We start from the raw sequence: 12,318 nt of genomic DNA on the forward strand, positions 1-12,318 counted from the left end.
ACCTGGACCTGGACCTGGACCTGGACCTGGACCTGGACCTGGACCTGGACCTGGACCTGGACCTGGACCTGGACCTGGACCTGGACCTGGACCTGGACCTGGACCTGGACCTGGACCTGGACCTGGACCTGGACCTGGACCTGGACCTGGACCTGGACCTGGACCTGGACCTGGACCTGGACCTGGACCTGGACCTGGACCTGGACCTGGACCTGGACCTGGACCTGGACCTGGACCTGGACCTGGACCTGGACCTGGACCTGGACCTGGACCTGGACCTGGACCTGGACCTGGACCTGGACCTGGACCTGGACCTGGACCTGGACCTGGACCTGGACCTGGACCTGGACCTGGACCTGGACCTGGACCTGGACCTGGACCTGGACCTGGACCTGGACCTGGACCTGGACCTGGACCTGGACCTGGACCTGGACCTGGACCTGGACCTGGACCTGGACCTGGACCTGGACCTGGACCTGGACCTGGACCTGGACCTGGACCTGGACCTGGACCTGGACCTGGACCTGGACCTGGACCTGGACCTGGACCTGGACCTGGACCTGGACCTGGACCTGGACCTGGACCTGGACCTGGACCTGGACCTGGACCTGGACCTGGACCTGGACCTGGACCTGGACCTGGACCTGGACCTGGACCTGGACCTGGACCTGGACCTGGACCTGGACCTGGACCTGGACCTGGACCTGGAGCTGAATTCAAACCTAGATTTAAATTTTGGACCTGGGTATGGAATCAAGACTTGAATTCTGGATCTGAATTTTAAATATGAGTTCTGAATCTGAATTCCGGATTCTTGACTTGAATTTTTTTAACTGGGACCTGGATTCTAAATCCATTTTTTATAACAGAATTTTGGAGTTTTAAATCTCAATTCTAGATTCCTGACTAGAAACCTTAACCAGGATTTGAATTCTGAACCACAATGCTGGACCGGGACTTGGGTTTAGTATTCTGGACAAGAATATGTAATCTGGATTTGATCTCTTAGTAATGATTCTGATCCTGAATTGTGGACCTGGATTATGAATCAGGACCTTAAACTGGACTTCGATGCTCCACTGGAATTTAAGTCCCTAATTTAAAATCTGATTTCTGGATTAAGATTCTGAACCTGGATCTTCATTCTAGACCTAAATTTTGGAACTGGATTTCCAACTAAGACTCTGGACCAGGATTTAGGACCTGAACTCGTAATCTAATCCTTAATTCTTCGGCACCCGAATTCTAGACTTGAATTCGGGACATGATTTCAGAACCTGGATTTTGGGCAGGGATTCTAAATCCGGATTGTGGTCCTGAGGTGTAGGTTAAAGTCCAGTGCCATAGTTGAGCTTAGATTTTTGGACAATGATTCTATATCTGAGTTATGATACTGGGTTCTTAACGTGGATTATAAACCTGAATTCTGAACCAGAAATCTAAACTTGCATTCTTGATCTTTATTCTGAAAGGAGTATGTAGTTTCGATTGTGAACCAGGATTCTGGCCCTGGACCAGGATTCTGAACCAGAGTTTCAGACTAGCATTCCGGACTTGAATTCTTAATCCAGATTCTGGAACTGGATTCTGACCCTGAATTTTAGAGCTGAGTTTCAACATGTTTTCTGAATTTGGATTTCAAGTCTGGATTCCGCCACCTGGGTTTCTAGAACTGGGTTCTGAACTTGGGTTTAGAACTTGAATTCAGAATCTAGCTTCTCTATTTGGACCCAAATATAGGATCAGGTTTCGTAGACCTGGAGTCTGAAACCTGAATTCTAGACTTGGATTCTGGGTATGGAACATAAACCTGATTTCTGAACTTTAGACATAGCCTGGATGCTGTATCCAGTGGCGTACCAAGGAAATTTGGCGCCCGGAGCAAAATAAGATTTGCCGCCATCGTTTTTCAGTGAGCAAAAACAACTGAGCACCAGCTCCGGAGACATTAATTGGACGAGCAAAAAGGTTTACCGCCCCCTCAAAACATAGCACCCGGGGCGAGTTCCCCCTTCGCTCCTCCTCGAAAAACTCGCTCGGGAAGTTAATTTTTTTTAATTTCTCAGCTCATTTCATGATTTAAGATCCGTAAAACGATGGCAAAGATGATATTTACCTACAAAGCATCACTGACAACAAATCTGATCCATCTGATCCCTTTACCTCATTACTTTGATCATGAATAATATCTTACAATGTACTTCAACCAAACTGTGGCATGTTTTAAAATGATTCTACAAGCTATTGTCACACTTTACCATTGGAAGAAATGGTTTTAAATTCTTCGGTGAATGTTTTATTTTAAATTAAAACAAACTCACTTTTCAATTTAGGCCACATTTTCGTCTCAAGATTTACAGTTCGTCATGTTTCTGAATATCTACTAATCGATTCGTCTCAAAACATGATCACTATTTCGCACAATTACCCTACTATTGAATACTGGATAACTTCATAATTAGTAATGTTCACTTACCACTTAATTAACGATTAAAAACTTACACGACAAACAATAAAACAACAAACAATAAAAGTCTTCAAAACTATGAGATGAAAGTTTTTCACTTAGTTCACTTGATTGCGCTTTGTTTCCATCTCATTTGGTTTCGCAAAAGTTGTCAAGTTTTCTCATAACGTTACAAAAATAAAAACGGTTTATCTTCTTCAAATTATCATCAAGTATTTTTTTGGTATCCGTGACAATAGTTTTATTATATTATTGATATTTATAATTCAATAAAATTGTTTCGGCTTCCAATATTACCAGAAAGAGTGTGTTAAATACTAATGAAATGAAATAATCATTGTGGCGAATCTAGTAGCACTAGTTTCATTCCGCTATAAGTCACCATAACTCTGTTAAGTGTGTGTGTGTGTGTGTTTCATCTGTTGTGCACAGAGATGCCAGATATTTTCATAGAAAATATGTATTGCTTTGCAAAAAAGTCTATATCTGCTCTGTCTGTCAGTTGAAATTGGTTGAAAATATTAATATAAGTGTTTGTCAGTGTTCATCATCAAATATCTGCATAAAAGATTTAAATTTTAACATGTGATTTGTCCGTTTATTAATAAACTTTTAAATAATCACTACAATCAAATACAAACAGATACTCAGTGAGAAAAGTCTAACTTTTTACTTCTCGCTTTTTATGAACTTGTACAAATCTGAATTGAATTAATTAAATTTTCATAAAATCTGTGCTCAGATTTGAATCTGTACGCAATCGCAAAAATCTATAGAATACAAATAAATCTGTATAAATGGCATCTCTGGCTCTGCATTTTGTTTTAGAAGGACTAATACCTAAATAGTAACAATTTCTTTTTTTGTTTTTTTTTTTTGTTAATGTTTACCAAATCAACTGCACAGTAAAATTTTAGATTTAAAACGAAAGGTAACGAAAACGACCCAAAAAATGTTTAAACGTCGAAATGATTTTAAACTGATTTTAAAAATATCGTGTGTTGTCTTACAGTTGGCGTTAGGCCCTTTCTAAGAAGAATTATGACATTTTGAACCTGAGAGTGTAACAGTGCAATGTTTTGTTTTGATTGCTGTTGCCATTGCTATTTAATAGGATGAATAAAGGACCAACGATAGGATGAATGAAAATCCTTTGAGATGAAATTAGGAGCCCAGTAGTAAACATATCAAAAGTGTTTTAGTTGATTTCTTAAATATTATTTCAATTTCTAAGGAATGTAAATCGATTCCCAGTGTGGAGCAAGGCGAACTAAGCAGAAATGTGAAAAAATCAGTGTTAAGGTAAACTCCTTACAAATAAGATGAAATATGGAGCCCTTACCCTATACGGTACACGATTGAATATCATGTCGCGAGCTAAACACAACTGGCTATTGAACCGAACACGTTGCGCAGCTTACGAGAACATGTATTGAGAGTTGGATTAAAATGCCTCTGTTGGATGAGAATACAAGCGAGACAGTATCGTAAGAATTTGATGCAATGTGTTGTTGTACAAACACATCAAATCACAACTCATCAATCGTCTCTCAATGGGTTCTAATATTTGACGTGCGCTCAGCGCTCATCTACTGGTTGCTGACACTACGATGTCAATCCTCCAACATTGAATAGTGGTGTAATTATGTGAAAAAAGTGATCATGTTTTAATACGAATCAATTAGTAAATATTCAGAAACATGTCGAACTGTAAAAGTTGAGACGAAAATGTTTTCTAAATTGGAAAATTAATTTATTTTTTCATGGGAAACATGATCACTGAAGAATTTGAAACCCTTTTATCGTGAATACGACTTACTTTACTATCGGACGCCTTTTCAAAATTTACCCTCTGAGAGAGTGATAAGTTTTTGATCGTGAATAGTTCTTGTTGTATCTAACGAATCAACATAATTTTTGCTACATGCTATCGAAAATATGATCACAATTTTATGATAAAATTTTCAGTTGTATGATATAATATCAAATAATTCAAAACTAAACTTTTCTGAAATGTTTGGTATAAATGAGTATCAAAGAGGATAATTCATAAGGCGCGCGAGGTCAGCTCAGTGATTTATGGAAGGATTTATATAATCTAACTACTTATAGAATCGAAATTTTCAACTTGAACATGTATTGTAACAACATTAAATTTTTTCAATAGTACACTATTGAGAAATCTGTCTGATTTTGTACAAGAGCATCCATATAAAAGTTTAACACTCCGAATACCATGGGGGTAAAAAGTTACGCGGACTACCAAGGGTACCATGAAAAGTGGGAACGCTAATTTTGACTGACTATATCTTAGCCATTTTTTGACCGATCTCAAATTTTTTTTACCTTCAGGAAGATAAATTCATTCGGAATAAAATCCATTTGAAAAGAAGGAAAACCGAATATTCTATTGAAAGTTATTAAAAAAAGTTCCAACTGAAGTCTGTATAAAAAAAGTTGGAACGCTTACTTTGGCTGGTCAAATCTCAGCTGTTAGAAGTCCGATTTTAAAAATTTGTTTATCATTAGACAGATACATCTATCACAACATAAATGGAATATAAATTTTGATGTGGACCACATATTTATTTTCTATATAGGGGTGTAAATTAGAAACTAAAGGAAAAATACACGTAGAAATATGGTCAGGTTTTAAACATTTACAGCTCGGGTTATTTTGTATCAATTATTAATATTATTTCATCATTTGATTGGAAATACTTCTATGTTTCGATTTGAATTTTTTCAATTATATATGATTAAAATTTTGATTAGTAGCGAGCAGTGTCCTATTTTGTCTGCTAAAAATCTCCGGCAACCGGATTTCCCTGTCATAGACGACGGTTTTGAAGGAGTGAGCGATATATCAAAGGGAAAGCATCGCTCTGATTGGTTAATCGATGCACAAGCGAAGCTGTTGGAAGCACGCGAATCTATAAATAGAAGCGAAATTATAGCTACCGGTTCAGTCCTACGCGTAGCATGCTAGAGGTAGGTTGTTGCTAGACAGCAAGACAAAAAGTGCCATAAAACGATTTGAAACTTTAATTGGTATGCTCTGATCTTGTGTCATGCAAGCTAGGATGAAATTCCATGTTATGTCGTTTCGCCTGAGAAATTAACAACTACCCCAGGGTAAATTTTGAGTGCTTAAGATTATTTTCTAATTTATATAAGATGAACTCGATTGATAATGAGAAAAAGTTTATCGCTTCAACCGAAATCGCAGAATGGTAGAGAAACCTAACGCTATAAAAATAACTGCTTGCATACAAAACTTGAACACAAGCTTGGCGAAAAGAAGCTTAAATATCAAAATCGTATCGCAAGTATGTACAAAGATATAATTGCATACATTTTGGAATATTGTTGTAATTTCGTCGGCTATAAAACAAACAATGTTCGGTTTTGGTTCATAATCAAAATCAATCTAAGTAGACTCTCATGCAATTGCGGATTCAAAAAGTGTGACGATTGATTGAACTTTTTAATTGTAGATCATTAAAAATTTTGGTTGCCTTGTTCCACATCAATGGCTCGAACAACCCCATGGGGCTGATCCTATAGTTTTTTTTCAATTACACTTTGTTAATAAAAGTTAGGATCAAAAACGTAACCAAAAGTCCAAGCATAAATTATCGAAAACTTTGAATTTTTGACATATCTTTAAATTCAAAGCGACGACATGTGCATTTTTATTTACCAATAGATTACATTCGGCATCAGCTATAATTTACTAAAGAAATTACAAAAATTAGATATTTCACAGAAGTTTTTCAAATTAAAATAAAATTAAACCTTTTTGACACAGAATGTTCGAGTACCAACCGACAAAATTTACTTTCAGCTAAAATTTCAAAGATTTTATATTTCATATTTACCAACTATCTCAAAAAATTGATATTTTCAGAGAAGTTTTTAAAATTGAACAAGTTGTAGGCACTTACGTGAATTTGAAATTTTGCTTACCAACTCAATGAACTTAGCAACGTGTAAAATTTTAGGAGTAAAATCTTATATTTACATCAAAATCTCAAAAAATCTACATTTTCGTTGATGTTGTCGAATTTAATATATTGGAAAATGTAAAACAAACATCTATAATCTTTTATGCAGATTGAATTTTGTATTAGCTTAGATATATAAAAGGTTCTTTTCAGAACCGCCTTTATTTTATTATAAAGAACTATAAAAATTACTTCATAATATTGAATTGTGTGACAGAATGTTTGATGTAACTTATCCATGCTTTAGTGTAGGTGCATCGTTTCAAATTGTAGTAGTAAATAAGAGGATTGCTTGTACAATTCACACAATCGATCAACTAACTAATATTCGGAAGCGTGTAAGTTATGTTTCTGACATTACCCAGCCCTACTTTTTTTAATGGGTAAGTGTGACAGAAACTTAAGAATTTTAAAATATGTTCATGTTTAAAGTTATAAGATGAAGGGATGAAATGGAAAGAGGAGCTCAGATAACATACATTAAATTTGCCATCGTGAAAGTAGTGATGAATATTTCTAAAATTCGCATATAAAAATTACATCATTCATCGAAGAAACGGGTCGGGTGGCAGTGACCCAATTGTCAAAAAAGTCAAGCTGCCAAGAACACGCTTTATTCGGGCCATTTCTTTTGACGTCAGCCGAGCTTCTCCAAGGCCGCGATAGGTTTCTGGCAAATTTCACGATTTTTGAAGCGATTTCCAAAGATTCCCTGCTTCCGCTCTAACGGTTTTGGACGGACCAAAACGAACGAACGTTCAATGCCAGGAAGTGCGGCGAAAGGTGGCCATAATTGAAATCAGATAAATCATATTTAATTTGACAGCAGATGCCTGTAGGTAGTAGCTAAACGAACGAGCTGAGAAGCGATTCTTCTTCCTTTCCTCCGGCTGCTGCTGCTGCTTCTGCTACTGCCGCCAGAGTTCGCCGCGGTTGATCTGCTTTATAATGTAAGTGGTTTTCATTGGCAGGCAGAACCAGAAGCGGCGGCTCATCGGACCATGCTGAAGAGGCGGCCGCTGTTTGAGGAATGATCGGTACTTGAAATATGACTAAGTATCTGCTGGAATGCAGATTTTTCTTGCTGGATTCTGCTGTCTACAATTTATCTTGCGGCTCCAGTAGTCGAAATCTCTACCAGAGGGGCAATTAATCCATCGACCATCGTGCAACTGTGTTGCAACCTTCGATTGGCTCTGTTCACTAATCGATTTGCCACTTCCCGCTGTGCCCATTAATCTCTGCGTTGCAGGTGCTTTGTGCATTGCCAGTATCATCGGCATCAGGATCACAATCAGAGAACCGATTAGTCCACCGCCATTTGTTACTACCGGCAAACGATCCGTTCGAATCAAATTCAATTTGTTTCCATTTCCTATAAATCAGTTTGTCAGTTTACACTTTCCGGGAATCGAATTGATTTTAATCAGAGAGAAGTAAAATAGCAAACCCAAAGTGCTGCAGCAGCAGCTGTTGCAGTCGTTATTTCTCTGGACAACCTAAACATACTCCCGGAATGTGTGATATACATAAGGGAAGTCACAGGGAAAACGGTCGGCCGGGTGGAGGGAACTGCGGATTGAAAAATAGCTAGCGATATGGCACTCAATCAGTATGTTACCCTTCCGACTGTCTTCACCACTGTTGCCAGTCCGACGTCATGTTGGCTTCATGGTTTCCGGCGTATCCAAGGACTCACAAGGCCCGAGATCACAGTAAGCGCAAATAAAAAAAAATCAATCTTCGTTTCTTATCTCAGCAAATGCGAAAATAGAAGGACATCCATCGAAGCTGGCGTTGAATGGTAAAAGCATAAACCCTTTTTTTCCCTTTTGCTCCTTGTTTTGCTTTGAATTAGTTTCATATAACACATCGATTCTAATGTCGGCCCCCGGGTTGGTTGGAAGAATTTCCTGTTCCCATCAATTATCACCCGGTGCAAGCTAGCTCCCACCCATCGAGTGGAGCTCAATTTCCTTGATTTGTCCCATATTCCGGGGTTTCCCTCGGCGGGGGTGCCTCCATCCGTCGACGATCCAGCTGCATTTAAATCATTCAGCGCAAAGGCAAACACTCGATACGATAACCGCTCATTTCCCACCGGAATGTGTCCCCGTTCGTAAGGACCTCTGTACTCTTCATATGCGCAAGCACCGACCGGAGCAATCGAATCGCAGCTTGATGTCACTACTGTCGGTGTTATTGGAATGATCCCGGTGCATGTACGTACCTCACCAGATGCACCATTCAGATTACAGGAAGCAGGTTTAAGGCGGGGGGTACCGCCTTCCACAATGTGTCTTCCCCCCAAAAAATCCCCATAAGAGCTCGAGGTACAACGAAATCGAAGAGTATGCAAACCAAGCGGAAAGAAAATGATTGATTATGAAGCTCATTGAGTGAACCAATCCTTTTCCTTTGGTGTGTTCGATTCCCTCTTCTTTGGATGGAATTGGGCAATGGCTTCTACGGGGCCAACGAGCGATGCGGAACGACGCTGTAGTTTGAGTGCGTGTATGCACTTTTTGCAGCTAATGCTGCTCCGGTCTCGTCCCTGCCCCCCGTCGATGGCGAGATTATGGGATTGCAATGCAAAATCGAGAACCCATGCTATGTCAAATATTATGATATATGACAACCCAAAAGTGTCGTTTTTTCTTCCGCTAACTCCAATTTGTCTGCTGGTAGGATATTCGGTGTCATTTGCAATCGCTGTCGGTTGCACACGACGTTCGAATCCGGAACCTGTGCTTTTTTTTTTGGTGTGATTAACGACGAACGATAATCGGTTAGCAATAACAATTCACATGCATGTGCACTATTTTTGGCATGGTCTTATCATTTCATTCGATCGCACAAATTCTCAGCTGAACTAACTTCAGACAACTGCGTACTTGAATGTTGGAAAAGTTCTCGTTTTCCCAACAATAAACATGGAATCGTTTCCCAACTACATTACATCTCATCCATTTTATATGGATTGTAATGATGCACCTTGGCTACAATATACTGCGGGGCTACACATAGAAACTTTCATGCACTCTCATTATAAACTAGTCAAATGACAAGTTGTTCATTTTTTCCTAGTCCAATTTTCCACCATTTCCAATTAAAAATCTCAGAGTTACGAATGCATTTCCATTGTCGCTAACTCTGTTTCAACTGGTTTCGAATAAGCGTGTAGACCAAATGCGCATCATTCCAGTTTGCCGGAATCACCTTTAAAGGCAATGCGGAAAAGTTCTCCCATGGCGCGTTACCCAATGACAAAGCACTATTCATTATCCCATTTTTAATAGGTTTGCTATCGAAACATTGCCAGTTAAAGTGGCACTTTTCTCTGCTCCCCATGGACCGGTCGGTTCGGTCGTCGTCGTCCTCGGGGGGTCTTGGCTGTAGAGTGAAATTTCAACGATGGAGAGCAAGAAAGGGGTTTGGAAATTCCTTTCTGCATTGCTGTGCGACTAAACCGATTCGAGAGGATAGAAGTGAAGTGACCGCTGATGTCATCTTCTTCGTTACTAGACTCTAGCAGAGATGTTGAAAAAGACAGTTAAAAAATGGTAATATACTAAACTTCAATTGACTTACTAAAGAGGGAGTTCATAAATGGAATCAATTTTTTAAAACCGGTTTCGGAATTCATTTCGCTAACTGAGTTGAGCTGAAGCAAGCCGCCCAGTAGTTGCACTTCGTGATTGACCGAATGTGTGGAAATGTACAATGAATGAAGAAAATAATGCTTTAGAGAAGGAAATGGTTTTCACTGTGCATATTTACTCACTCGAAATATGTCATTAAATGGCCAACACTGTGCCATTAGGGAAGAGTTTTTTTTCGAAAAATTTATGGAAATGTCGAATTTTGTAAATGGAGACAATTTGAACAGATTTTCTAGTAAAATGTTCATTAATCGTAATAAAAAGATAAGATAAAAATAATCGATGTTGTATTCTCGTTCGGATTGCAACACCATAATGGATAAATTACTAGGAAAAACGTTTTAAAATGTTGAACAAACAAAAATTTTTGTCGACAATTTATTGAAATTATTACCAAAGAGATTCTCCAATCTGTTTTCCTTGTTAGGTATTGATCAAATTCAAAACTAGCTCAAGATGGCTCTACGTCCTAATAAGACTAAAACAATTATTTGAAGGCCAATGGAGGTTTGATTTGTCCTTCAATATATTATGTTCGAGATCACAATCGTCACAGCTGCGGCCACACATCAGCTGAGTTTATCAAATAAATAATAATGCTGATGTATCGCATAGGCAGCAAAAGAGACAAGAACAAAAGCTCAAATCAGCATCTGACGGCAAAACAGAAAGTGAAGATAGACTTGCGATGCGATGTGTGTGTTTACTTTCGAATGGGTTTCCATAGAGATAGAATTCAATTTATGAATGCTGTGGCGACCGAATAAAGCGAAGCACGTTCGACGTTCGACTCTACTAGTAAATTTGGCTCTCTTTTTTATGTGATGTTATGCAGGGTAGTTAAATTAGTAAAATAATTCCCCCTGATTGGAGTTAGCTACGGGTTCGAGTCCCGTCTCTGCGGTAACATTTTTGAGGTTTTCATTACATAATTGCATTCGCATTACAATTTTTTCAACCAGTTTTCCTTGTTACATACTGATAATTTATTGTTATTTTGCATGCAAAATCATGTAGGAGCAAATCGAAACATTGAGGAGCTCAAAAATGTGCAATGGTTCGACATTCCCCACAACCCGTTCAATGCATTGTATCTAAACTATTTCTCTTTTTGATACTTGCTAGAAAATTTTGATATTTAACTACTAACGAGACCAGACTTGCTACGAAAAAAGCTTTTTGTTCAGTTTTTGCAATGACTGAGCGGAAATATATATTGGAGAAGCCAAGTGGAAGAAAAACTAACAGAAAAGATGAATTTTTGGAAAAAGATACGCTCAGAGACAGGACTCGAACCTGCGTTCTTATGCATTCCGTGCATACGCGCTACCATTTCGCCACTCTGATCTTTTAACGATTTTGAGCTTTTTGTTATAAACTTGTTCCTGCTTGATGATCGGGAAGCTATGCCTTCTCTACTATGCCAGTCGCTGCCTGGCTATCGTGATTTTTCAAAAGTGTTAGACAGAGTTGCTAAATGTCACTATCAACGAGCAACTTTGCACGACGAAGATTGGAAAGTTTCTGTCACTGGACTGCTGCCAACCAGGCTCTAGCAATCATCATATATTGAGTGTCTGAGAGCCGATCTGTCATAACTTAAATTCTCTTGATATTACACTCACCAGGACGCTCATTGATTGCCGATGCGATTGATATTATCTTCATTTCTCCTGTCACTGCTTGATTACGATGTGACTAAATGTTAATCAAGCAGCATAAACATTGAATTAAATTCATGTACTCCGAAATCCGATGAATTTTTACAAAGAACAATTAACTTTATCAATTTATGTTTATGTTAGTACCCTCATGGATTTTTTTTACTTCAACAGGGAATAGGAGAATGAGAGAGAGAGAGAACAAAATGCGTCACCTGTCTTTGACTGAGTATACTTCTACTTGGTCATTGAACTATCGAGTATCTCATTTGACAGACACTTTGACCGTACCGATTACAGTTGACGATGATTTTAGTCAGTCTGTCAAGGTCATTTGACATGACTGACAATTTGCAGCTCTGGTGTTAGACCCTGTAAGCAGAAAGAAATTCAGTACTGATTCACATGAATGTTGTTTTCGAAAACCATCGATCAAAATTTCTGCATTCTGTATGATCCTCCGCTATTTTTTTCTCGTAGAGATTTTTTATGGCAACAATCGATTTTATTCATCACTTTAA

The sequence above is a fragment of the Malaya genurostris genome, chromosome 1, assembly GCF_030247185.1.
Source record: "Malaya genurostris strain Urasoe2022 chromosome 1, Malgen_1.1, whole genome shotgun sequence".
In the NCBI taxonomy this organism is placed as follows: domain Eukaryota; kingdom Metazoa; phylum Arthropoda; class Insecta; order Diptera; family Culicidae; genus Malaya; species Malaya genurostris.